This window comes from Euprymna scolopes, chromosome 8, assembly GCF_053919585.1.
Source record: "Euprymna scolopes isolate OS-2025 chromosome 8, ASM5391958v1, whole genome shotgun sequence".
NCBI classification, from domain to species: Eukaryota; Metazoa; Mollusca; class Cephalopoda; order Sepiida; family Sepiolidae; genus Euprymna; species Euprymna scolopes.
The window spans coordinates 86,307,148-86,334,138 of record NC_136489.1 but is presented as its reverse complement, the minus strand read 5'-3'; the positions used below and the strand labels follow the sequence as shown (position 1 = coordinate 86,334,138).

General features: G+C 33.2%; 1 long non-coding RNA gene across 2 annotated transcripts in view; it reads right to left on the bottom strand.

The window, feature by feature from the left end:
* Positions 1-26,991, bottom strand: part of LOC145284051 (uncharacterized) — a 67,153-nt gene that overhangs the window by 35,814 nt on the left and 4,348 nt on the right. For both annotated transcript variants that reach the window (XR_013868791.1, XR_013868790.1), the window contains exon 2: positions 3,141-3,418. This is a non-coding gene — a long non-coding RNA (uncharacterized LOC145284051). The remainder of the gene's footprint in view (positions 1-3,140; positions 3,419-26,991) is intronic.

Genomic DNA, 26,991 nt, shown 5'->3' with positions numbered 1-26,991 from the left:
TTGCATATATGTTGTTGATATGTTTTCCTTCTCCTAGAGAGATGACCTAAGATCTACGGGTCTATCGAGACTGAGATGAGTAGCCCTGCGCCTGGGTTCAAAGCCAGATATTTCTGCGCCCGCAGTTTGGATTAGTTGTAAGTTCTAACGGTACTGCTCAGCAAAACAAAAATTAAGATATGATAGGAAGTTTTAAGTGAAAAATCTTAGATAAATATGAGCATGGGATGTAATTTTGAGGAATAAATAAGGTTTACTCATTAATAAATGCATTAGAATAAGAATAGTATAACGCGTTAAGATTTGTGTCAATTCAGACGCCAAAACCAAAATTACTACTTACTTTAGCCCACATAAGGGAAAGAAAAGAATACAAGTGTACCAACTAAATATAGATAATTGTACGTGTAAATATAATTATAGCTAATAAGAATCTATTCAATATCGATGTAATATCAAATATAGGTATAATTAAAGATAATGCATGTTGACCTAATATAGATATAATAATAATAATAATAATAATAATAATAATAATAATAATAACAATAACAATAACAACAATAAAGACTGCAGATATTAAGTATTTACTTTTAAAGTTTTGTCTTTTCAAGTTAAAAGGACCAGAGAATAATTTCCCGCCAATAATATCACACACGAGATATGTAGTTTTACGGCAAAATGAAGAGCTAAGCAATTGTTTTTGTCAACGTGGAAAAGAAGAGATGATCTAAACTATGACTACAAGAATGCAATGTAAGCTTTAGGGTTATAAGGATTCAAAATAATGTTTATCATTCAAAACAGACACGAGGAGTCGTCTTGGAGGCAAAGTAACTAGCCCCTTGTACTCTTCACCTATAAAATAATCTTTCCAGGATTTTAGTATCAGACATTAAGAACCACACACGGCTAGCATGGGCATTGTATTTAAGAATGCATTAAGTCAAAGAACAATGGTAATTTAAAAGCTTCAAACGAGTAAAAATACAATGTTATCATGAGAGAAAAGGTCAGAAAAGTAAAATTAAAATAAAATAAACAACATTTTTGCAATACTCAATAAGCAAGTAAGAAATTCGGAAAATAAAAGAAGGTTGTCTTTTATTCAGTAAATGTTTAGAATAGTATTGTATTATTTAAACGTTATTTGTGATATGTTTAGATGCGATAAATTACCTCTATAATTTGATCTGTCCGTTTGTCAATCCTTTCTTCTATCATTTCGTCGTTTTATTTTTCCGTTCGCGTGTAATGCTTACGTTTGAAATATAATTTTCGTCGCTATACGTGCGGATTGAAAGGATCAATCTCATTTTCTTGGCGTATAAGGAATTCTGTCCTTTCATAACTTTTTAAGATTACATTTGGAAATAATATTTTTGTTGATCTGTCACTGTAAATTGTAAAATAGCATTAGTTAGGCTTAAGTCGTAAATAGAAATTTTCGCTGCATCCACACACCTATTAATGAGGTTCTTTCCGTCCGTTGGAACGTCACGTAACAGCTCGAAATAGTTATTTTATCGGTCTGTCACGCTCAAGTAGTTCAAGTAGCATTATTAAAACTACCCACTTTTTTCTACATGAGGAATTAGTCGTAAATCGATCTGTCACGTTTAAGCTTTAAATATCATTTCTGTCTGTCATGCTTTCTTAACATAGATGCGTCCAGGCATCTATTAGGTTAAGAAGATTGTTCTTGCAGAATTTTTAATTTTGATTTCAAATGATGTATTTCCAAATAAGGTTTTCCTTTATATATCATGTTTAAGGACGATTTTCGCCCTATCTAATCGTTTAAATTATAATCGTTTTCAAACAATTATGTCTTCTTTTAAGACGTTAAATACAAGATTGAAAAAAGGAAATTGGCACAATTTTCTCATTTCAATTCAAGCTAGGCCAGAAATTTGCTGAAACATCTCGCAATATCAAAACATTTGGCCCAGGAACCATTACTAAACGCACAACACAATGATGGTTTAAAACATTTTCTGGTATCGATTATACTCTTGAATATGATAAGTACAGTGGTCAGCCATCGGATGTTAACAACAATCAATACGGAGCCTAAGTTTGAGCTAATCCAATCACAACTGTTCGAGAATTTGCTTCTAAATAACACGTAACTTATACGACGATTTTCAACCACTTGAAACATTGGAAAGACAAAAAAAACTTGATAAATGGGTGTTTCACTAATTAGACGACGCACAAAAGAAACGCCATTAAGAAGTGCTTTCTTCCCTCCTTTTTCGCAAGAGGAACCACCCGTTTCTCGACCACGTTGTGACTTGGAGCGAAAGGTGGGTTCTTTATGTTAACCGGCTATTCTCCACAGTTGTTAGACGCCGACGGAGATCCGCGACATTTCCTAAAGCCAATGCTGCATCAAAAGAAGGTCATGCTGACTGTTTGGTGGTCTGCGTCGGGTCTCATCCATTACAGATTTTTAATGCAGACGAAACCATTACGACAGAGAATACTGTAAAAAAACAACACCCAGCGTTAGTCAAGAGAAAATGCTCAATTTTTCTTTACGACAATCCCGGACCGCACGTTATTAAACCGATTCTGCAAAAGTTGAACGAATTGAGCTACAAAACTCTGCCTCATCCGTCATACTCTCCAGTCCTCTCGCATATCGACTACCACTTTTTAAAGCATTTCGACAACTTGCTGCATGAGAAATGCTTCAAATACCTAAGCGATATCAAAAAAGGTTTCAGCGACTTCATCGCTTCCAGAACGCAAGATTTATTCATTACTAGCATAAATACTCTTGTTTAGCGTTAGGAAAACTGTGTTGTTTTTGATGGAACTTATTTCAATAACTATTTATTTGAGCCGAGATATTTTCATCTGTATTTAAAAGTTAAAAACCGCAAGAACTTTCTTGTCATTCTAATATATATATTATGCCTTTTCATTTCGTCAAGCCCATATCAAACAAAAGTCATTGTTTATAAAATTGAATATTTAACACATGAAATTGTCCGGAATGTCCGTGTATATATATATATATATATATATATATATATATATATATATATATATATATATATATATATATATATATATATATATATATATATATATATGCTAGTATGAATAAGGATGGAAAGCAAATGACTAACCTTTGAGCGTTGTAGTGATAACAAAATCGGTAGTAACAGCTGGAGTGCGTCTCGTGGCAAAACCAGAAGGGCAGAAAATTGTTACGACAAAGATTTCTCATCCGGAAACAATTGTTACAATTGTAGTTTGAATTACTACTCGGTGATGAGCCTGGGTATCTGTTGTCATGGTAACTCGGATACTGGGCGGTAATCGAGTTGAACAGCAAAATACCAGTGAATAGTATAATCAAGAGGTGGATCTTCATTTTCAAAGTTGCCTGCTTGTAAGACAAAAACTGAGAAATTAAAATATCATCATCATCAATAATAATAATAATAATAACAATAATCGTAATAATAATAATAATAATAATACATAATGCAAATCACTGAAAGAATAATCATAGCAATAAGAGCCACTAAAAATCAATAAAACAGAAAAAAGAGAGAAAAAGGATAAAACAAAAAAAAGAAAAGTGGGAAGAGAAACAACTACACGGAAGATTCATAAGGATGACAAAAGATGAAAATAATGAAAACACTTAGACATGTATGCGAAAAGGACACATAAACCGAGAACCTTATCCCTAATAATAACAGCACAAGACAACTCGATAGGAACTGACCTCATCAAAGCAAATATCGACAAAACACAAGAAAACAGCAAATACAGACTCTGTAGACAAAGAAACGAGACAATAAACCATATAATAAGTGAATGCAGCAAACTGGCCCAAAAGGAATATAAGAAGAGAAACGACCAAGTTGGAAATCACAAAATTCTATGATACATGGACATACAAACTGATAAATCCATCCAAGCAAGAAGACCGGATGTTGTAATAATTAACAAGAAAGAAAAGTCCTGTCAAATTGTAGACTTTGCTGTTCCAGCTCACTACAGGGTGAATATCAAAGAAACGGAGAAACAGAGCATATACACAGAGCTAGCCAAATTGTTGAAAGGGATATGGAAGATGAAGAAAATCAAAACAATACCTATAATAGTAGGAGCACTAAGAACAATCCCAAAATAATTTGAAAAAAGAATAGGAGAAATTGGAATCAACGAAATGACTGGAAACATAAAACGAACAACAATAATGAAAACAGCTGAAATATTAAGAAAACCCCTTCAATGTGAAACTAACAGAGGGGGGCATCAAGTGGGGGCCATAAAAACTGCTGAAAATGCAAAACATGAAACATACATAGATCCAAGAACACAGTTGTCGCGAATCTATAAGTTCTCTAACACCACCCTGATCATCCCCTTTCCACATCACTGCTTCCACCAAAAGAGTGAGGCCAAATAACCAAGTAGAGTCAAGGAGGAAAGAAAGACCGATGAACTGACCAGACCGCTGCCGGCTAAGTGCAAAGAGAACTGGGACCTTGGGGCGGCTATTGCTACTCAAATTCCAGTGGATAACAATAGCCGCTGCCAAGAAGAAATCAATGACAAGCAGGTGTTTTGATAATGCAAATTTATTTGCAAATGTTATCGAAAAAGGTGACGAGTACTGGACACCTGGGGAAACTTGTTAACACTCAGTTTCCAGGGAACAGCACATGCTGTTTTCAAGCAGATATTTTTAATGACGCGTGTGAAAGTTTCTTGTGAGCCAATAAAAATAAATTAACAATGTTGGGTGAGAAGGTGTATACACCTGCAGTCGATATATTTACGGAGAAAGAATACTTGCTTTTTCATAGGATAAACAAAGAAATGACAAAATGGAAGTACTATGATTCGGAAAATATATTTCGCTTCTGGGACAATATATAAGAAAAATCACATTTGCTGATAAAATTAAAGTAATACTTACAAGAAAACTTTTGAAAAAAACAAGTAGGGACTGAAATTTGTATGTGAAGTCCAAAGGCGATCTATGAAAAAATGTTGAACTGCATAGCACATAGCTATTATGAAATAAGATTTCAGGAATTTCTTTAGTTAAGATGTAATACAGACAAAAAATATAAGGTGATATATATATATATATATATATATATATATATATATATATATATATATATATATATGTGTGTGTGTGTGTGTGTATATATATGTGTGTGTGTGTGTGTGTTAAACATTTATAGTTATTTACCTTAGTGTCTCACTGTATAGGTTTTTTTCACACAATATGAAAAATCGTAGTTACAATGAGAATAGTTATTACTAGTGTTGTGACAACAGAATAATCTTTTCATTCTTTTGACTCTCACGTATATATCCGACAGTAAGACCCAGTCAAACAACTGAGAACCACATCAGTCTATATAAAAACATATAATGTATTAACGGATATTGTTGCAATATTTTGGGTTAATGGGGTATGATCCCACACAGTCGGAAGATTCTATTTATAACCGATGCTGCTAAGAACTGGCGAATCAAATTAATTCACGTTCTGCTACCAACCAATCAGGAACCAGAATTGCTTCATAAATATTAAACCTTTTCTGGAGCAATTTCACATGTTCTTTCCCGGGTTTCGACACGGCAAGAATATTTTGTTCTGTGGAACTGTCTACTACAAACAAGTCCCCTCCCAGGACTTGTGTGTAACAGCGAACCATCTGAAACTGTTGTGAAAATAAAAAATGGCTTACACTTCTTACTCAATTGCTTACACTATACTCAATAATCAAAACATTGAAAAAAATATGCTGTTGTCACAGCCTTAGTTATTACCAATTCAGATTTTCGATAGAGATTACTTCATGTATTATCAGCGTACCCATAATGTTTTAACTACCTACTTATTGTCTTATTTCTTCTCGTCACGTCAGGAACAGAGACACTGATTAAAAATGTTGTGGAATTAATTTCTATTAACTACGGATGGATAATCACTCTATCAACCATGTTTAAAATCTTTTAAAAAATTAGTGTCGATATCTCCTACTCCCTTAATTGCTGAGGTAATCCAACGAAAAACAAAAGGACGGAAAGTAGCAAGGAAAAAAGGAGGTAAAGCACAGATGAAACATAGCCATCAAATGGATTAACTTCAAGGCATCATTAGTGACAATTAGCTTAAACATGGGTGGATAAATGCTAAAGGGTACTTTACATATGACGCAACATTGCTAAGTATGTGGAGAAAACAGTCTAAGTTGGAAACTTGAACTCTGGATCCTGGATAAAAATAAGTAACTAATAAATGTGAACAGTGCAAGGCTCACGAATGAAGATAATAAATGATGTGTCGTAAAAGTAAAAACAATGTAAGTGGAAGGTAATTAATAAATAAACAATAAAAGAAATATAGAAAAATACGCAATATAGAATAAGGCTTATCGCCAACAAATGTCGTACATAAAATTTACTATTGAGCAGAAACAGACTCGCAATGCCTCTTTCTGTGTGAGAGAGAGAGAGAGAGAATGGAACACGAAAATGTTCTCGCTTACCAAGTTTCTAAGACAGCCTCTCAAGGCAGGAAACTGTCTTTTTTATGTGTTCCATCCCAGATGTAGCAATAGTATTCCATCTTAGGGCGTATTTGACTCTTGAACAAGTAGATGATTTAGCGGAAATGAGAGTATAACGACCCCCCCCATTTTCCTAGTGATTTTGCAACGGATTCACGACAAACAAATAATATTTTTTCTGTAGACAGAGAGAATAAAAATGTAAAACAATCTCATAAATGAATTCAATATAACTCGCTTAATATTATGCTTAAAAGTTATATGGCTGTTGATAAATGGTCCACGAGTTTAAAATAAACTGACAGATCTCGAACACAACTAGAAGTATACATGCAACTCATAAGTCGAATTCAAGTAAACTGGGACTATTTGGTAGATGTAGGGAACTATCATTTTACATTTGTAAAAAAAATCGTTAGGTATAAATATCGGTTGCCACTACAGAAAATGAGCATGGGGAATCTGAGTAAATATAAAGACGCAGAAGGGATACACTATTCACACCCCGGATGAAAAAGCATAGAAATAACTGAAATCTTCAATAATTTTAGTTCCCCTTAAATGCTAAGGAAAGTAATCGTTCGTTTTCAGTGAGAGCTGAACGATACACGGCTGGTGCGAGGAGTAAAATCTATTACGTTTGTGATCGAATAAGGAGTATTGGAAATTCCAGGAGACTTTTTAGCACAGAATCAGTTCAATGACTATTTTCTTTTTAAGGAGAATTAGCTATTTTTGCTAGTAATTTATGAATAAATATAATTTACCTAATCGATATTACATTTTCGTTTTGATTTTCGCTGTTCAGGACGTGTTTGGGGGATTGCTCCATCAAATGAGTCAAACAGGATATCTATCAGTTCATCTTCTGGAGTATTATTTTAGGCAGCATATCGTTCCTCAAAAATGTTATTGATTTTAAATATCTAAAGCTTTTTCTCTAACTTCGATGCATCATTTTTAGAATTTTTTAGATGTAGAATGATTAATCGTAATATTCTTTCGAACTACTCTTCTCACTTTGAGCTTCATTTGCACTGAAAATAACACAAGATAAAGAGTGCAGTTCGAGAAAGTAAATTATAAATTTGAATCGTCAGATTTTCGTATGATTTAAACATAATCCATCAATGTTTTACTCTTCCTTGCAAACATGAATTTTGTTACAATAACAGCAGATTGGACATTGTTATTTTCCGTATACATGCAAACATTATTTATTGGCCCCTCTGTATGTGTACTATTCACCTTCTTATCCACGTTATGCCTGGTTATTGCACACCATATTGTATGACAGGATCTTGATATGCTCCAATGAAAAACTGACAGAATATTTTTAATTTACTAGACGTTAATTAGTTTCTGACTAATTTTTAATTGTTTCAATTGTGGTGTCTGGTAAATTCATACAACGACTTTGAAGCAGACGAAACAATATTTTCGTAGTTGATACTTTACATTTAATATTCCTAGCCATTTTGAGAGGATCTCTAACAATATTAAAAAATAGGAACCGTGCTCTGACCCATCAAAATTCATGTTGATCCTAAACGACTGTTGTAAATTTTCAGCCAATATCTGAACTTTATAGGACCTGCATTCGCTGCCAATACATAACATTTTCATAGTTTCACTACATTTTGAATCTATTTACCCATACTTGACCAATGCACAAAGCTTCTCGGGATTCTACATCCGCAAAATGCCCGTGTGATAAGCATGAACTTCTTTTAGTATTTTCCTGCCATGTTGCATGGATAACCATGCTGTCCATAACTACTTTTAATGCACTTCCAAATGTCGTCTGTTTTTACTTTTCTTTAAGATATTTTTTAAATTATCGCCTAATGGCTTTGCTTTTATTTTTCTTATTAATGTTGGAATCTCCCTATTTGCGCTAGACAATGTATGTTTACTTCTACCCTCTAACTTGTAGAAAGGCAATCACTGTATTTAAGGGGTTTAACATATTTTAGGATACGTCAAGTTAATTAATTTGCGTTACTAATTATTGTCAAGTTTATTTCCTAGCTTATTAAAAACATAATTCGTTTGGTTTCTACAGCCGTTTTTAATACTAAACCCTGTGCGAAGATTAGACGTTTAAAATTGTTAGCACGCAACACTGACAATTTGAAATCATCGCAGTATTTGCTGCCTACGCTAGCGAACATAATTCATATATTCGTCTTCTTTCTTTGTGAAATTCATAACTTTCCACTTTTTGTACAGAAAAAAATGTTTAAAGCTTAATTAATTGTGTTAATAATTGTATTGTTCTGACAAACGTAAGTTTTCATGTATTTGTAACAATATATAATGGAAGAATTTAGTATTTTCAAACTCTAGACATCTTTTTTAAAATGTGTTCAATTAGCACATTGTGAATGATAAAGATACTTCAGAGTCGAAAGTAAAATTATCGATGGTGTTTCTTAACTTAGCACTTAAATAAACACATGCACTTTATCAGATACATTTCTGTTATTTACGAACAATGCTAATACTTCAGTTTTACTACTGCTAATATTCCGTACGATACCATTTATGTACAAACATATGCTACTGAAAATTTACTCCACTTACAAAAGATATATGCATGATAAATCTAATATTATCTGCACATTTTTCTTCCCAGTTCATATACAATATTTGTTTTTTCTATTTTCATATGTACTTAATAACCCCTCTTTCATTGCTACAGTCAAAAGATGAGTTATGTATGCATATAAATATCATTACGGACACTAGTTAAATAAAAGCAGTCAGCCATGTGGATTAACAATCTCGATAATACGCATATGTGTATGAATATATTAACTTAAATTTGAATATATCAGAAAGAGAACTTTCACAATATCTTTTAAGGTTTTTAGGTTAATTCATTTGAAGACTTATCTCTAAAGATGTGTGATTCTTCTATAATGTATATGAAGCAATAATAAACAGTTTACACTATATATATATATACATACATACATACATGTATTTATATATATGTATATATATAGAGAGAGAGACATATATATATACGTAAATATTTAGAGAGAAATAGAGAGAGAATAGGAAAGTGTTATTGAGTTTGCACATGTATTGCACATATGTATTTTGAAAATAATTGATGGCGTTTTAATTAGTTTCTTACTGTTATATATTTGTATTATTTAGTCAATATCTCAAACACCATTAATAATTCACAGCGAATTACTCTAAACAAAGCAATAATATCGGAAATGAAATCACCCACGTGTCTAATGTTCATTAGTTTGGAATAAAACCGTCATATATTTATTTTGATGGAAACTAAGAGTTTATAAAATATTTTTAAACGCTGCTAAAAGTTATTTTTATATAATAAATGTGGTAAACGGGTATTTACATATAATCACTCGTAGGATTCTGCGGAAATATATTGCTATTTCCGTTGTGATTGTGATACATTTCTTGGTTTTTAATCAGGAATAACAACAATGACCAAATTATTATGAATTTGTGTTCTGTTAAAATAGAATCATTTCGTCTTTTATTTAATATATATTAAAGTAAGCTAAGTATTTTTAACTGAACCAGGGATATGTTATTATTAAAACGTGTTATTTCATTATTTATTTCGATATCAAACCAACTGCCAAGCTCTGGCAGCAAAGTTGGCATAGCCAAACCTTTTATTATGATCACGTTTGTTATTATGAATAAAAATAATGACAAAATCTGTTAAGACACTTGATTTTGAAACAATTAAAAATTAGTCAGAAACTAAAGGTGCTTCAAAAGTAAACATATATACAAATACACATATATTCAAGCAAACATTATTGAATGCAACGGAGATACTTTGCTTTATGATTCTTGTTTTTTATATTTTTTCGATTTACCGTATAATCTTTTTTATATCAAAATCGAAAATATTAATAAAGGTTCCATAATTGTCATATATATATATATATATATATATATATATATATATATATATATATATATATACTTGTTTTAAATATCGGCATTGATATCACAAAGTTCGTTCAATAACTTAATAGAGTAACACTAGAGCTATAAGAATATATATATATATATATAAAAACTACTTTCGTGTATATGAGAGATGAGAAGACATAAATGCATTATATATTGTGAGCATTTTGAATATATTGGTGGTAAGCCGGAACAAGTGTATGCTCTGAATAGACAGGCGTTTGCGAAATTTGTAAAAGTGTATTCTCTGCATTTAAGGTGATCCATACATTACATACATATTTACATATATATATATATATATATATATATATATATATATATATATATATATATATATATATATATATATATATATATATATCGACTTGCTAGTGATGGATTTGATACGAAAATAGATATGGTATAAATAAAAATAAAGATATCAGGTTGACAAGAAAGCCCTTCAGTTTTTAATTTTTAAATTCAGATTAACAAAGCTTGGCTCAAACAAAAATATTTTGATCTAAATAAGCACTATCTAAACGCAAGCACAAAACAAGTGTATTTATGCCAGTAACGTAAACATCTTGCGTTCTTATGGCGATTAACTCTGTGACCAAACAACCTATGGTGGTCAAATTTGAAATTAATAATGGTAATAATAGGGCTAAGTTAGAGCTTTTATTGTGTAAACAATCTCACGCAATACTCGATTACCTTGCTTGCTCTATTTGTTTGGTCGATGACGCAATCCAAATAAAGGAAAAATAGCTTCAGTTATCAGATTTAGGATTGATAATAATATCTTGATACTTATATTATTTTCTTAGTAAAACAATGCATTTCGAGAGAATGGGAGTGAAAAGTTGTTTAGGCTAAGACCGGGGAAGTGTCTGACCATGAGGTCATGTCCCAATAACTTCTCCGCTTGAGAACATCTAGATGGAAAATTACCTCAATAAACGATTATGCACGAGAAGTGGATATGATGCAGTGAACCACGACTGGCCAGATTAAATCGGAGAGCTTCAGTCCCCACTCGTCACCTCATTATCTCATAATAACGATTTTAGATCAGAACACAGTTTACTTGAGAGGAGATCCAAGTTGAGTTTGAGTTTTAGAAAATAGATCTCGATGTCCCCGACCGCTGAGACATACGCGAGCTGAAAGACCCCTGTTTGAGTACATTTGTCATATATAGAACTTACACAAAAATAGATTCGTCGCTTGCTAAAACCTGTGCTGCTAGAACAAGTCGTCGCTTTGACACTATCGTTGACAAAAGATTCCCTATTACCATGTAGTAGCAAATTGCTGGTGACAATATTAAAAAAAAAAACGAAATAAAGGATGAACTCACTTTTTTGTGACTGTTTACTATTTACTATTCCATAACTATCGAAATTTACGAAATACGAAAATTATATTCTGGATATAAGCGACTGCCTCTCTTTGTGAAAGCGTATTGGTCGCAGATGATACGACAGGTGTTGATCTCTGAATTCTGAAGTGATTTGATTTCAACTACCTATACATTATCTTTGTACAGTGGTATTATATTAGAACTTTGTAGTTATATATTTTCTGTTATTATCCTTTTTATAAAAAAGAAAATCAACGACTGGAGTTTTTACTTATTGTTATTGTTGACATTGTTCTTGTTGACAACGTTACTGGACCGTACAATCAACTTGAGTTATCTTTCAGGAAACATCAATGGAAAGATGAGTGCCTGGTGAGGGCTATAGCCCTCTGATCAATAAGAGATTACAAAGTGGCGTGTGGCCGCACCTTTATGCCTTGATTAGCGGAGTTTTCTTGATGAAACAACGTAATCAGAATCCCTCATAAAAACCTGCGCCCCGCGTAGACGATCAAGACCAAGCTGTCGTGTTGTGAGGGTTGTTCCTGGTTGTGCAGAATAACTATGGAACTTTGAGGGGGGCATTCTGTGATCGGAAAAGCCTAAAGTGAACTCATATACCGGCGATTTCCCATTCTGTGGTGCCTTCGGATTATAAGTCGCTGAGGGCGTTTTAGGTTTTTGAAGAATTTCTCAGTCAGAAAGTGGTTGAGACGCTTAAAAAGTGGTAGTCGGTAGATGAATTGTCTGGAGAGTATGGCAGATGAGGCAGAGTTTCGTAGCCCAATTCGTTTAACTTCTTCAGGATCGGTTTAGACACGAGCGGTCAGACATTGTCGTGGAGAAGAATTTGATCTTTTCTGTTGACTAATGTTGGGTGTTGTTGTTTAAGTTTCTGATGCATTTCATCCATTTGTTGACAGGTCTCGCCTACATTTAAAAAAAACTGTAATGGATGAGACCTGTCGCAGACAACCAAACTGTTAGCACTATCTGTTTTTTTTTGTGCAATTCTGTATTCAGGAAGTGTCGTGGAGCTTTGTTGGAGTCCAACCACTCAACTGAGCGTCACCGGTTGTCGTAAAGAACCCACTTTTCATTGTAAATAAAGACCTTGTAGAGAAACGAGCCGTTTTAGTTGGGTAAAAAAGGTACAATGATAATTCATAGCAGATTTTCTTTTGGTTGTCGTTGAATTTTTGAGGCGCATATTTACAAGCTTTTTTGTTTCTCAATCTCATTCAAGCGGTTGGAAATCGTCGTATATATATATATATATATATATATATATATGCATATTCAAAAGAAAGTTCAAGTGTGGATTGACTAAGGCTCTTAACTTATAGTTGTCAACATCAGATGGCCGACCATCATCTTCAAGATTCTCGTCGCCGCCACGAAATATTTTAAAAAGAATATGACTTGTATGCTATAAGCTAGAATCGAAACCGAAAAAGTATACTTTTCGAGCCTTAATCAATCCATATATAAACACTGTAAAAATGAACGTTGTTTTCTCTATAACTTTTAATTAAAGAATTCGCAAAAAGAAAACTTGTATAGACGACAAACGTCAGGCGAAGACCATTGCTTTTTTTTCAATTTTGCCACCTTAGCATCTATTTTACTGGCTAAAATAAAAATCGCAAGTGCGCTACAAGTCTAAACTTCCATATATAAAATTTCAACTTTGGGACTAAATATTCAGGGAAAAGTTTGGTAGAGAATTTTTGCACGCACACCGGCAATGTCACACACACACACACACACACACACACACACACACACATATATATATATATATATATATATATGATTGTGTTCTGATACATCTCCATCTGAAATTATACGCAATTGTACAATGTATGTAAAACTATGCATAAGTAGACTCCAACGTAATAGTAATATAAAACCAATCAATATAGCATAGAAATGAATAAGTAATCAATTAAGCCTCCTTTAAAAAAGTGCAAATTAGTTCACATTTATGAAATCGGTCGCATATCCATGCCTGAATATATTAAACAGTTCTTTTCAATAACTTAATCAGACTTTTGATATCCATGCCAGAACGAGAAGATAACTCCACTTTATAGTTATACAGATATATGCTAGGCAGTATCTACTAACTATGCGATTAAAAAAGTAGCATATATATATATATAGGCACAAATTCACAACTAAGCTATTTCCTTTACATACAGCGTCAGTTTGTATCCGAAAATTAAACAGATTACTATTATTTACGTATCCATGCGTCACAACATGCAAACAATGTGATTTACATATTGGAGAATCTAAATGAAACAAATTAAAATGAATGTCAAACGGAACCCAATTCAAAAATCAATGAATATTTTAGCACGTGTTTTGTGTAATCACACGATATATGGAAACGCTTTAATGAAACATACGCTAGTTTATTCAGTTTGAGAAAGTTAGACAAATATTTGCCCAAAACTACGAGATGATACATTTAAAAACAAATGTAAAAAAAAAAATACTAGAACACAAATGCTTAAACTTACACAAGCCCCAAACTTATTAAATTGCTTATCGTAACACTCCACGCACCTATTAACTCACAGGAACCCAGTTTCTGACTCCAGTTACTATCTTGACAATGGCTCTCTACCGAATCATGTAGTCGCTGAAACTTCTGCTACTACTTAAAACTTTCCAGTGCATCACTTATACTAATGTTCCACTAATCCGTGAGAACGTTACGAGTAATACTTATGGGACTGTTATCAACAGTTTCGATTTCCATACAAACACGATAATAAGAAAAATGGAAAAAATTATAATAAAGTATAATATTAATATACGAAAATATAATTTATGCCTTATATAATTTTATGCGTATATTTTCAGTATTTACTTCAACAATGTTTAATACATTGGTACAGCTAGGTAGTAAGTTATTAAAATATATATGGCAATTAAGCTATACTGAATATTCCGCGTTTCATTCCAGTGAGAATTCGTCATAAGCCTTACTAATTCTCACGAGAATGAAACGCGGAATATTCTGTGTAGCTTAATTGCCATATATATTTTTATAACTTACTATATATATGTGTGTGTGTGTGTGTGTGTGTGTGTGCATTTGTGTGTGCATGTGGGCGTGCGCGTGTGTTTGAGTGTGGTTATGTATGTATGTAATATATTGTGAAATTATAATAAAGAATACGGTTTAATTCATAGAGAACATTTTCCTTTTTATTTAGTCTAGTTCAGTCCACTTTTAAAATTTATATTCCTGGAAAGTGTGCTTGTGTGAAATTCTACAGTGGATTAAGGACTGCGAAATCTCTAACATAATCTTCTCAATCACATTTACCAGGAGAATTGCAGGGCGACTGGAAACACTGCCGCGATAAACAAAGTAAAACTTGTCATTTCGGAATGTTCCATTACACTAAACTCATATACAAGAGTTTGGTCTATATTATGATTTATTCCATGCCGTTAGAGATTATATATGGATTTCTAGCGACATAAAGAACTCTGCACGCCGAACTTATAGTTCTTGCCTGTAAATTAATAACTTTCCGTATAATGATATTTATTTAGAGTGTTTAAAATATTCAGTGAACGTAAATTTAACAATAGCTGAATTGTCCATTTTCTTGAAATTATATACTGTGAGCCAAACGTATCCAGACTGTGACTAATAAGGAAGACAGAAGTCAACAATGAACGAAGGGTTCATTGTCTTCAATAGAATTATGCAGACTTGTTACTTTTATGCCATAAATTCAAACTGAGTATTGTTAGATCGGTGCTTCTGTATTTATTGACCCGAGATTTCAACGATGTTGACCCGGGCTCGCTCGGTAGCTAACGGAAATAACCGCAAAGGTCAGTCGAGCGTTCCTAAATTTTTAATGAATCTGCTGTCTATTTTAACTAATAATCTATTACAGCTAGAGTTTTATAAACTGGAAGAAATAAAATGATTTTAATCGCACAAGTTAAGGTTAGGATTTAGGATTAGAATTACAGTTTAGTATTGAATAATTTCATTGTATTGCATTTCCATGTTTTTCTTGTTTATAATTTTTATTTTATCGTAGTGGTTTAACGTTTCGCACTCGGCTGCTTCTGGTTATTCTCGTTAGCGGACGAGCATAGCCGAGAAACTTCGTGGAAACCACGAGTCGGTTAATGCAGAAGTACCCTTGAATCTAGCTTATTTGCCAAAAGTGGAATTGGTAGAACTGTTACCAAGATAGCCAGATTGCCTGATATACTCTGTTTACATGTTGCTGAGGATAATTAAGCACTTTTACTAAAGCTCTATCTAATGCATACATTTACATCTGTGTGTTAAATATTAGCGTAGATATGGCATTTAGAAGGTGATATGGCGACAGCACTTGAGAAAGTAGAATTCAATCCGTAATTTATATCTTACGTGTTGCAAGATGTGTTCAATGTTTATCGGATTACAATTACCAGTTAAATATAAAAGCAACAGTAAAAAAACATAAAAAGTAAAAATAGATATCGTTTTCATTGCACCAAAATGGTATACATAAGCACTGAAATTTCTAGAGAATGTCATTAGAAGCTGTGTGATGTCTCAAAGAAGTGTAATGTCTGAAAGAACAAGATTACGTCATTAGAAATTAGATAGCATGAAAAGGCTGAAGAGCAGGTATAACGTCAGTGGAAAAAAGAAATCAGGTATGACGTATACAGGGGTTGATGTGGACGCCTCTGGTATGTCCGATCCGAGTAGAAGTCAACAAGAACTGAATTGGTGGGATACTGTCGCGGGAGGTGATTATGATGTATTAGTCATGACATGAATTGAGAACGTAGGTGTGACAAGTTCGAATCCAGTTCCTTTCACAAAAGCAAGTTCACTTAAGGCTGTTATTAACTGCCCGACGTATTTTTTTTTCTAGGAAAAATCTAATTAGAAAGATATATGTCGAATATTAATCATCTGATTCATAAAAATTGAATGAACGTTTACAATTGTCTGAAAACATCCTGAGCGAGGAACTTGAAGGTAACGGTATTCTAAATAAAATTGTATGGTCTGACGAAGCAAACTTTAAATTATCAGGTGCCGTTAATGGACACAATTGCGTGTATTATGCAACCGAAAACCCTCGCATCACTATTGAAAAACAACTCAATCAACCCGGGGTAACAGTATGGGCCGAGCTTTCTTGCAAAGGTGTTGTTAGCCCCATTATTCTTCACACAAGCATTGATCAAACTGTGTACTTAAACATGTTGCAGGATACAATAATACCCCAAGTACGTTAATAATACCAAAATGATGACTTTTATTTTCAACAAGACGGTGACCCACCTCATTTTGCACTCACTGTGCGAGCACTACTTGACTTAAAATTTCCCAACAGATGGATTGGACGCCGTGGACCCATCGACTTGCCACCATGCTCGCCAGATTTAACTCCTATTGATTTCTTTTTTTGGGGCACAGTAAAAGATAAGGTTTTTGCACGCAAGCCTCGCACTGTCAAAAGCATGATTCAGTTCATTTTGGAAGCTTGTCAGGAAATTGATGCTGATAAAGATCTTTGTTCTAGAGTGTTCATGAGTGTTCGTTCTCGATTAGGGGAATGTGTTAACGCTGACGGCAAGCAATTTGAATACCTGCGGAAATAGGGCCTCCTATTACACTGTGTTTCTTATTATACGTACTAATTATTACTTGTTTATGCAACATTTGTTTGTCTGTATAATAAATGCCTTAAACTTTATACGTTTTTTTCTTTTTTTGACAACTGTATACCTACTTTTGCATTCCCCTGTATATATATATATATATATATATATATATATATATATATATATATATATATATATTAAAATAACGTTATTTTCATGGTAAATGTTCGATTTAGTACCAAATCTATGTAAAATATTTACAAAAACCTCATCTAGCTTCAATTACTATAAAGATTTTACCTTTTCTTACTCTGAGTAACTAAAACCAATTTGAATTTCATGAGTAAAATTTCATTCCAACAACAAACCGTTTGTAAATCGCAACACCATACAACATTTTCTTTGGAATACATTACCGCGGGGCTGCTTTCCAGCTGACTACAACATTGTTGTTTTCAAGTCCAGTGTAAACAATGTTGAATCATAACCGTAAACAATCAATTTTACTTAGTTTCAACACTCGCAACCAAACATCACGGTGTTGTCTCATCATTACCCTGACATGCACATTAAACCTTGTCCTCGATAAGCGGTGATTATTTTATAAAAGAAATTGTTGGAACATATATAGCATACCAGCAGGGAGACCGATGTTGCCCGGAATTGAATGATGATCAACGGATGTTTAACACTCCCATACTTTTATTGACATCGAAACCGGTAAAATCGACCATTTTTCAATTAAATCGATTGATTGCTAGCTCCAGTTGAGGACCCATCACTGTGCACCGGGAGGAAGCTCTACATTCCTTCCCGCAGTTACTTAGTCTACATTATAGTCTACATTGCACTGTAGAGAGCCCATTGTTGATTTTATAAATTAATTGTTAAATATAATGGCTTGAACATTATTTAATTTAAAATGGCAAAAATCAAGTATCATGGTTTAATTGCGTTCTAAACAGAAACATTCATTTCGAACGCGTCCTTGTCATATCAAATACCCTACTATTGCCAAACTTTTCTTGTGTGGTAATAAAACTTCTGAAACGCAAATGTGGTGTTAGGCTGTATAATATATACATTTTTATTAGTTTCTTATTTCATTAAAATTTGTTTAATAATATGCCAGAAATACTAACTAAATAGTTAGTATTTCTGCCATATTATTAAACAAATTACATGCTAATATTATCATGGTGTTTATTTTATTATAGTTTCTAGTTGTAATTTTCCAGTTTCCTGTACGACCATCTCAGCAAAACTACTATTATAAGTGACATGCAATATGGTTCATACCCTGCAAGTCCAACGTAAATAAATTTTTGATAAGCCGTTCCCCTTAAGTAATCCAATTTACCAAATTTACACTTCTAACGATTATTATATTATCCCTTTCACTGCTGTACACTCTTTAATCCTTATCATCGGGTGGCCTCTGAGCCTTGATAAGTGGTAATTCGTTTTTCATAAAATGACATACAACAGCTCTACAAGCACTGTGTAGCACTGCTTTTAAATTAAATATAAGCATCATCATTATATCTTATGAATCTGAAGATTCTAGCGTTGGCATTGGTTTCCTCGATATTTTTAGCCAAAATTCTTTCTAGAAAAACATCGAGGATTACGGGCGGGATCACATGAAGGTTGCCAACATACTAAATAGAAGTGATTCTTGTGGAACAAACTAGATTCGAACTAAAAATACTCAGGTCCTCAGTCTGTATCGTTAACCACTACCAGCGTTCCCGCCGATTAAATATGATTAAACAGAGTAATATGTATATTCTCGCGTTTTAAAAGAATTATGCCAATATATTCTAATTTGTAAGCGCATGATTGAAAGACGTTAAAATCCTTGGAATCTATAAGAAATAAATAGAATATGCACTTATGAAATGAACGAGCAAATTTGGAATATGATCGGATTTAAAACTGATCATATTCAAAATATGTCTATTCAGAAGGAAATTAAAAGGAACATAAGATATCGAGTTAGCTAACTCGAACTAAAATTTGAATTATTGATTTACAGAAAGAATAAACTGTATTGACACTCTGTAGAACACAAGCATATACCATATCATGTTAATATATTTTAATTGAAATATCTTCAATTAAAAAAAAACCCTCGTGGTTCCGTTATTACAGTTCACTGCATTTGTACAAAACAACAAAACGAAGCAAGGGTGTTTTCTTTACTTGCTGGCCCCTACCTCGGCCCCATTGAAATAAATGACCTTCGTATTCGGAAAGCACCATGTCTTGATAAGCTTCTGTCACTGAGCTTCACTCCTGATCTGAATTGGCATACATGCATTGGCAAGATAGCTGGTAAAAATGGTTGGATCATTTTACCGCTCCAGTAGGTATTTCACTGCCAATAAAATTCTCTATTTGTATAAGAGATATATACGTCCTAAAATGAAATACTGTTGCCATACCTGAGCAAGAGCTGCTCGGCGTACCTTATATTGATAGAGTTCAAAACATAGTAGGTGATGACTTTTCTCTTCCATGCAAACCTTTCTAACAAAAGAGACGTTGCGAACCTTATCTGCTATATTGTTTTTTTTTCATGCTAAATGCTAGTCTAAACTCCAATATATGGTTCCTCTTTACCAAACTTCTACAAAATCACTCGGCTAGCTACATTCACTATCAACAATTTTTCACACCTTCTATTTGTGCCTCATCCCAAACGAAGATCCCATGAGCATAGCTTCCTTTCTAGAACTTACCAAATGTGGACATTGTTCCATTGGATTGCGTGCCAGCTGATTACAATATGGTAGCCTTCAAGTACAATGTAACCATGTTTTGAATGAGTCGTCTCCTTACATAATCCAAAGTCTACACTATTAACGATTACTTAGCTATCACCTTATATTAACCCTTATCCTCGAGTGACTTTCTGGCCTTCATGATTGGTAATTCCCTTTGTAAACAAAACTTGGTTACTTTATTCTGAAAGGAATGTTTATCATCAACAATTCATAATATATTATCCATTGAATATGTTATTTTAACTATTATATATGAAAATAGCCTTCATACCTTACCCAGACTATAAATCCTTAATTATCAAGATAGATTTGTGAGAATTGCAGCCTAGTGTTGCTGATTTAATAGTCCATAATAGTATTCATCGTTCAAATCACGTGCCTGTAATATTGTGGCGTAACTATAAAGTTGTATTTACCATTCAATAAAATTCGCATTATTTTTAATATACTTCTATGTATATGCAACAAATTCTCATACTAAATAGACTCGAAATTTTACTCGAAGATCAATGTATTATTCCATAAGAACGAGCGATAATCTCCGAAAATCTGTACTCATATGGAAAAAGCACTTTTTCAGTGTATGTCTGTGTGTATGCCTGTTTTTATGAGTTCGTTTCATAGGGACCCCAAAACGGCTGGTCCGATATATTTGAAATTTAACACAAATATACCTTATGTGTCTAGAAGTTTTCTTAGGTATGTTTTGTATCGAGCACAAAAAAAAAGTATGATTTTGACCAAAGTTAATGCCCTTGTACAGTCTTACGTCACAAGTGCATTTGAGAAGTTTTATCACCGCATAAGCAGAATGGCCAAGCTTTAAAAAAATTAATAGTAGTTTATTTGATAAGACAGCGATGCGCCCGAAATAAATGTTTCTGTTTAGAGCACTACTGAACCATGATACTTGATTTTTGCATTTAAATCTTTAATTCAAGGCATTAAAAATAATTTAATAAAATAATTAGTAGGTTCTCTGCAGTTTAATGTAGACGGCAATGTAATGTGGACTGTCACTGCTGGAAGGCGTGTGAAAGTTCCTGGTATGGATCCTAGACTAAAGCAGGTAATCAATCAATTTGATTGAAAAATGAACGATTTTACCGATGATTTCGATGACAATAAACATATTACAAGTGTTGAACATTCATTGACTTTATCCTCGGCAACGTCGGGCCTCTCTGTTTGGCTTCTATTATATTATATATGTTTGTCTTCCCGCAATAGCGGGAAGTGGAGAAATTCTTGAATTTACGTGTCTATAATAAAATACAGTAGATTATAATCTGGTCTATACCAATAATGCGACTATATTTGGGGGAAAAATACGAGGGGCGTGCAATAAGTAATGCGCTTGACCCACTTCCAGTTATCTGATCTAGCTGAAAATGTGCATGTGCAATGATTTATATCTCTACGGGTTATATCTCTACGGGTTACAGCTCTGAACTAATTATGGTTTCTGTTTTACAGGTATTTGAACTGAGTCAGGTGTGAAATGGAGACTGTTGACTGTGGAGCAGTGATCCGGTTTTTGTATTTTAAAGGACGCACACCACAGGAGACCTTTGATGAAATGAAAGAAACTTATGATGATAATGCCCCAGCATATGACCTTGTAAAACGCTGGCACCGTGAAATCAAACATGACCGGAAGTCTGTGGAAACAGCTCCCAGACCTGCCCCCCTTCTGCCATTGATGAGGCATCTGTCCGTCAAGTTGAGGTTGCCATTTTGGAAGATCGGCGCATTACTATTCGCCAAATAGCTCAAGATGTCAAGATTAGTACAGGGTCTGTGGAAACTGTAATTCATGACCATTTGCATATGTATAAGGTGTCTGCCAGATGGATTTCCAGGTTGCTCACACCTTTCCAGAAGCGAGAACGCGTCGAGTGCTCGAGAATGAATTTGGAAATGTGCCAAGAAAATGAGTCAAAGTTTTTCAAAAGACTGATTACACAGGTTGAAACCTGGGTCCATTACTATGATCCAGAGATCAAAGCCCAGTCAATGCAGTGGAAGCACTTGAACTCACTACCCCCAGAGAAGGCAAGGTTGCAATCCTCCGCTGGCAAAGACATGCTCACAGTCTTCTGGGACCAGGACGGAGTAGTGATGACAGATTTCCTGGCAAAGGGTACCACAATTACAGGAGCCTATTATGCTTCACTTCTGAGGAAATTAAGGGAAGCTATCAAAATCAAGAGGTGAAGTAAGATCAGCAAAGCTACCCTCCTCCTGCAAAACAACGCCCCGGGCCACAACTCGCATGTCGCCAGATCAGGAGCACGGGCTTGTGGTTATGAACTATCCCCATCCTCCCTACTCTCCTGACCTTGCCCCCTCTGAGTTTCACCTCTTCCCAGACATGAAGAAAGGAAAAGCGTTTCCCAGATGATGCAGCCTTGATTTCTGAAGTCACGTCTCGTGGTTGGAGGACCAACCTGAGGTGTTCTACAAAAACGGTCTCAAGAGCTGCATCAAACGATGGGAGAAATACATAACTCTGGGTGGTTCCTATGTAGAGAAAGACTAATAACTGTGCCAAGTTCCGTTGCTCTACTACTATGAGAAGTAGGTCAGGGGTAGTACTTATTGCACACGCTTTCGTATTCAGAATTTATTGTAAATTTTGAAACAAAGTGACCAATGGACGAGAGCGAAACATTATATCGCTTTCGTGAGAGCTGGCACAACTTTATAAGTGTTGCATAGGGGTACATATTAAGGAGAGACAGCGGGGATATATATAACAATGATGAGGCAGAGACATTTATGCAGTTCTGTGATGTTTCTTCTTAACTCATATAACGAGGGTGATAAGGTGATCCATTCTTATAGAAGGAGAGATACATATTCTTGGAATGGTTACGCAATGTTTATAATAAGATGTTTAACACATTACCTTTTGGGTGTTGAAAGATGACACGACAACAGTTTTAAAAAATACAAAGATGATTCTTTATTCATTGGACCGGTCGAATGCTGATGACGTCAGGAATTCACTTGTATCTACATGGTTTAATCTTCTACCCTTCACTTCCAAAGAGGCAGCTGATCACTGACTGCCAACTGACTGACTCTCAACTCTCCCTCTCTGACTAACTGTCTGATCTCTGCTCTGAAATTCGAACCCATAGAACTATATGGAGAATCGTCGTTTGTCTATCACGTCAGAAGTGTGTCTCCAAATGTAACCAATTAACGTGGCTATACACACGTTTTCGAAAACACACTTCTGCAAACAAAAAATCATCTCCTAACCTATTTTTAACCTAACCTATTTTTTTAACAATATAATTTTAATTTGTATTGTTCATTTTTTTAGCTGACATTTTTAATATTCAGTTTCATAAAAGGATGAACAATCAATTCTTTTTACGATATAAACAATATCTAAATATTTTTAATAGAATTTAACAATGGACCTTTTAAACATTCCGATTTCTAACATTCTATTTCTTAACCTGGCTTACAAGGTTCGAGTCTCGGCTTATCCTAATCTCATTTTCACTTATTTAATATTCTTCTTATTTACATGGAAATAAGACAGCTCTTTTCCTGTAACATAAGCAGCATTAAGATTCTTATGTGAAAATTCGTTCATAAATACTCAGCATAAAATAAGACGCCCAATATGCACTAATCCATCCGAAAATGTAGAGAAAATGTCAACACATGTATTGGTATGACAGGTAATGCTTTTCACGTGTTTCCAAGTGCTAACTTTGCTCGAAGTATGAATAAAATCTTTAACTTAAACAAATCACATGTGTAGGACATTTTTTATATTGTCTGCAACATGTTTTTCATTACGTATACCCATGCAATATAATATTATCCATGCAGTATATATTATATGTATTTATTGAGTCAATGCGATAAACAAATGACAAATACCTTTATTTTTCAAACAAGTACATATGCTGTGTCTTTCTCTTAATTAAGGACATAGTGCTTACCATGGAAACGTTTAAATTGACACTTTCGGTTCATTGAAGTTTAGGATATATGCAATATATCTTAGCCTCCGTAATGTGATTCCTATTAAAGGTAAGGTGGTATTTATGTGATTGCATCATATGTAGACTTATTCAAATCACCCTCTACGCATTGAAAATAAATCTAATCGAGTTACATTAACATATCAGCTAAAAGTAAGCATATAGATATTAAATATCTAAATTATTGCAGTAAAATCTGTAATCTATCTTAATAAATCCGTATTGCTATATGTTTATTTGTTTGCTTGTTTGTTTGTTTGTTTAAAATAACACCATAACATACATAATATATATGCATATGGCGTCATATCTGTCATAGCAGATTATATCATGGAGTCATATGACGTCATATCTGCCATAGCAGATTATATCATACATGACGTTATAGTAGATTGTGGCATACATGACGTCACGTATAGGGGACAATCTGTTGCAAATAAGATCAATTATGGAAATTCTTATATCAACTTCGTACATCTATCTATATTAAATCTATATTACCTACATATTCTGTTTGATTAGTAAATACTGATAAGAGTAAAGTGTTGTATTAATCTGTAATTCTTCATATAACTAGTGCGTAAACACAGTTTGTTTAACGTTCAACGAAATAGATGGATTAAGTAATATATATGACATGACGCTGGTCTGTGAAAATAATAATTCTCCGCAAGTTTCTTACACATTTATATACTTGGATCGAATATTGTAAAAAAAAATGGCTGCCCATCTAATTAGAGAACAGGTGGAACTTTGGTCAATTTCAATGATCTGATGCTATACAACTTACACTATTTGAAAACTTAGGAAAGCTGGTATTTCAAGTCGGTCACCCATTAAATGTGCACACCATGTTCAATGTTACTTATCTTCAATAACTCTAATATTTCATTAACTTTAAGCTGTGTTAAAACATAAAATAATTATAAACTGAGTTAAACACATATATCAATTATAAGCTGAGTTAAAAACATAAATTAATTATAAACTGTGTTAAAAACATAAATTAATTATAAACTGTGTTAAAAACATAAATTAATTATAAACTTAGTTAAACACATATATTAATTATAAGCTGAGTTATAAACATAAATTAATTATAAACTGAGTTAAAAACATATATTAATTATAAGCTGTGTTAAAAACATATATTAATTATAAAATGTGTCAAAAACATAAATTAATTATAAACTGTGTTAAAAACAAAAGTTACTTATAAACTGTGTTAAAAACATAAATTAATTATAAACAGTGTTAAAAACATAAATTAATTATAAACTGTGTTAAAAACATAAATTAATTATAAACTGTGTTAAAACATAAATTAATTATAAATTGTGTTAAAAACATAAATTAATTATAAACTGTGTTAAAAACATAAATTAATTATAAACTGTGTTAAAAACATAAATTAATTATAAACTGAGTTAAATTCACTAATGCAAATATAAGACAGGTGATTGCACTGTATATATATTTCGAATTATAAAAATAAAATGTATGGATGATTTTTAGTGTTTATTTTTTAATGTCTTCTATAAAAAAGGGCTAATAAAATAACAAAAGAATTTCACAAGTTTAGATAATTTTCTATTTGTGAAATTTTACGTTAATAACATTATTTGCTGATACTTTTTTCTCCTATTCTTAACTCTTGATTTAATCGCTTAAGCATACTTTGTTTTTATTCATGTGTTTAGCACTTTTTTTAGCAATCACAACAATACCATGTTTACTCTAAAGCTTACTCGATAAAAATATCTATTTTTTATTCAATTCATACACACACATATATATATATACAAAAACACAGACACAGCTACACAGCCACAGACACAAGCACACACACACACACACACACACACACACACACACACACACACACATATATATATGTTTTATTTTTTATTACCGTTTTATCTGTTTGGTTACATATGTTTCGGATGTTGGACCATGTTTACGATCCAACAGTCTCGTCAGACCTTACAGAAACTTGGCTTCTGTAAGGTCTGAGCTGTAGTAATTGAGCTACAAAAGAATCTACAAAGTTTTAGGTAGCCTATGCCTTTTAAGGCCTCAAAGGCTATGGATGGATAGACATAGAAATAAGATATCAGAACATTAATGATATTATTACAGTCACTATTAATTAAAAAAATACTTTAAATCAATGCTTTTCATCTGTATGGACTTACGATTAACGATAACGGTATCATGAATGTAGAACCAATTATAAAGCCTTCGCTTTCTTTGATGAAGCACCATACTTTTACTAACAAAAAAACCCTACATGTACATTTCATTCAGTCTTTGACTCTCGACCGCACAATGTATTACAAAAAAAATATTTGATTATCGTTCTCGTTGGGTACGCCGGCATAAATCTCTCTGTATCTCTCTATCTATCTATCTATTTATCCATCTATCTTTCTATCTATCTCTCTATGTATCCATTTATCTTTCTATCTATCTCTCTATGTATCAATATATCTATCTGCATCTTTTTATCTCTTCATTTCTCGCTCTCTGTCTTTTATCTTTAGTCTATATCTGATATGTAAATCAAGCATTAAATCAAACATTATTATATATCAATTGCTATTTTCCTCAGTAAAATAGAGCTTTCTCATTTAAAGCTGCGAGAAACAGAGGCA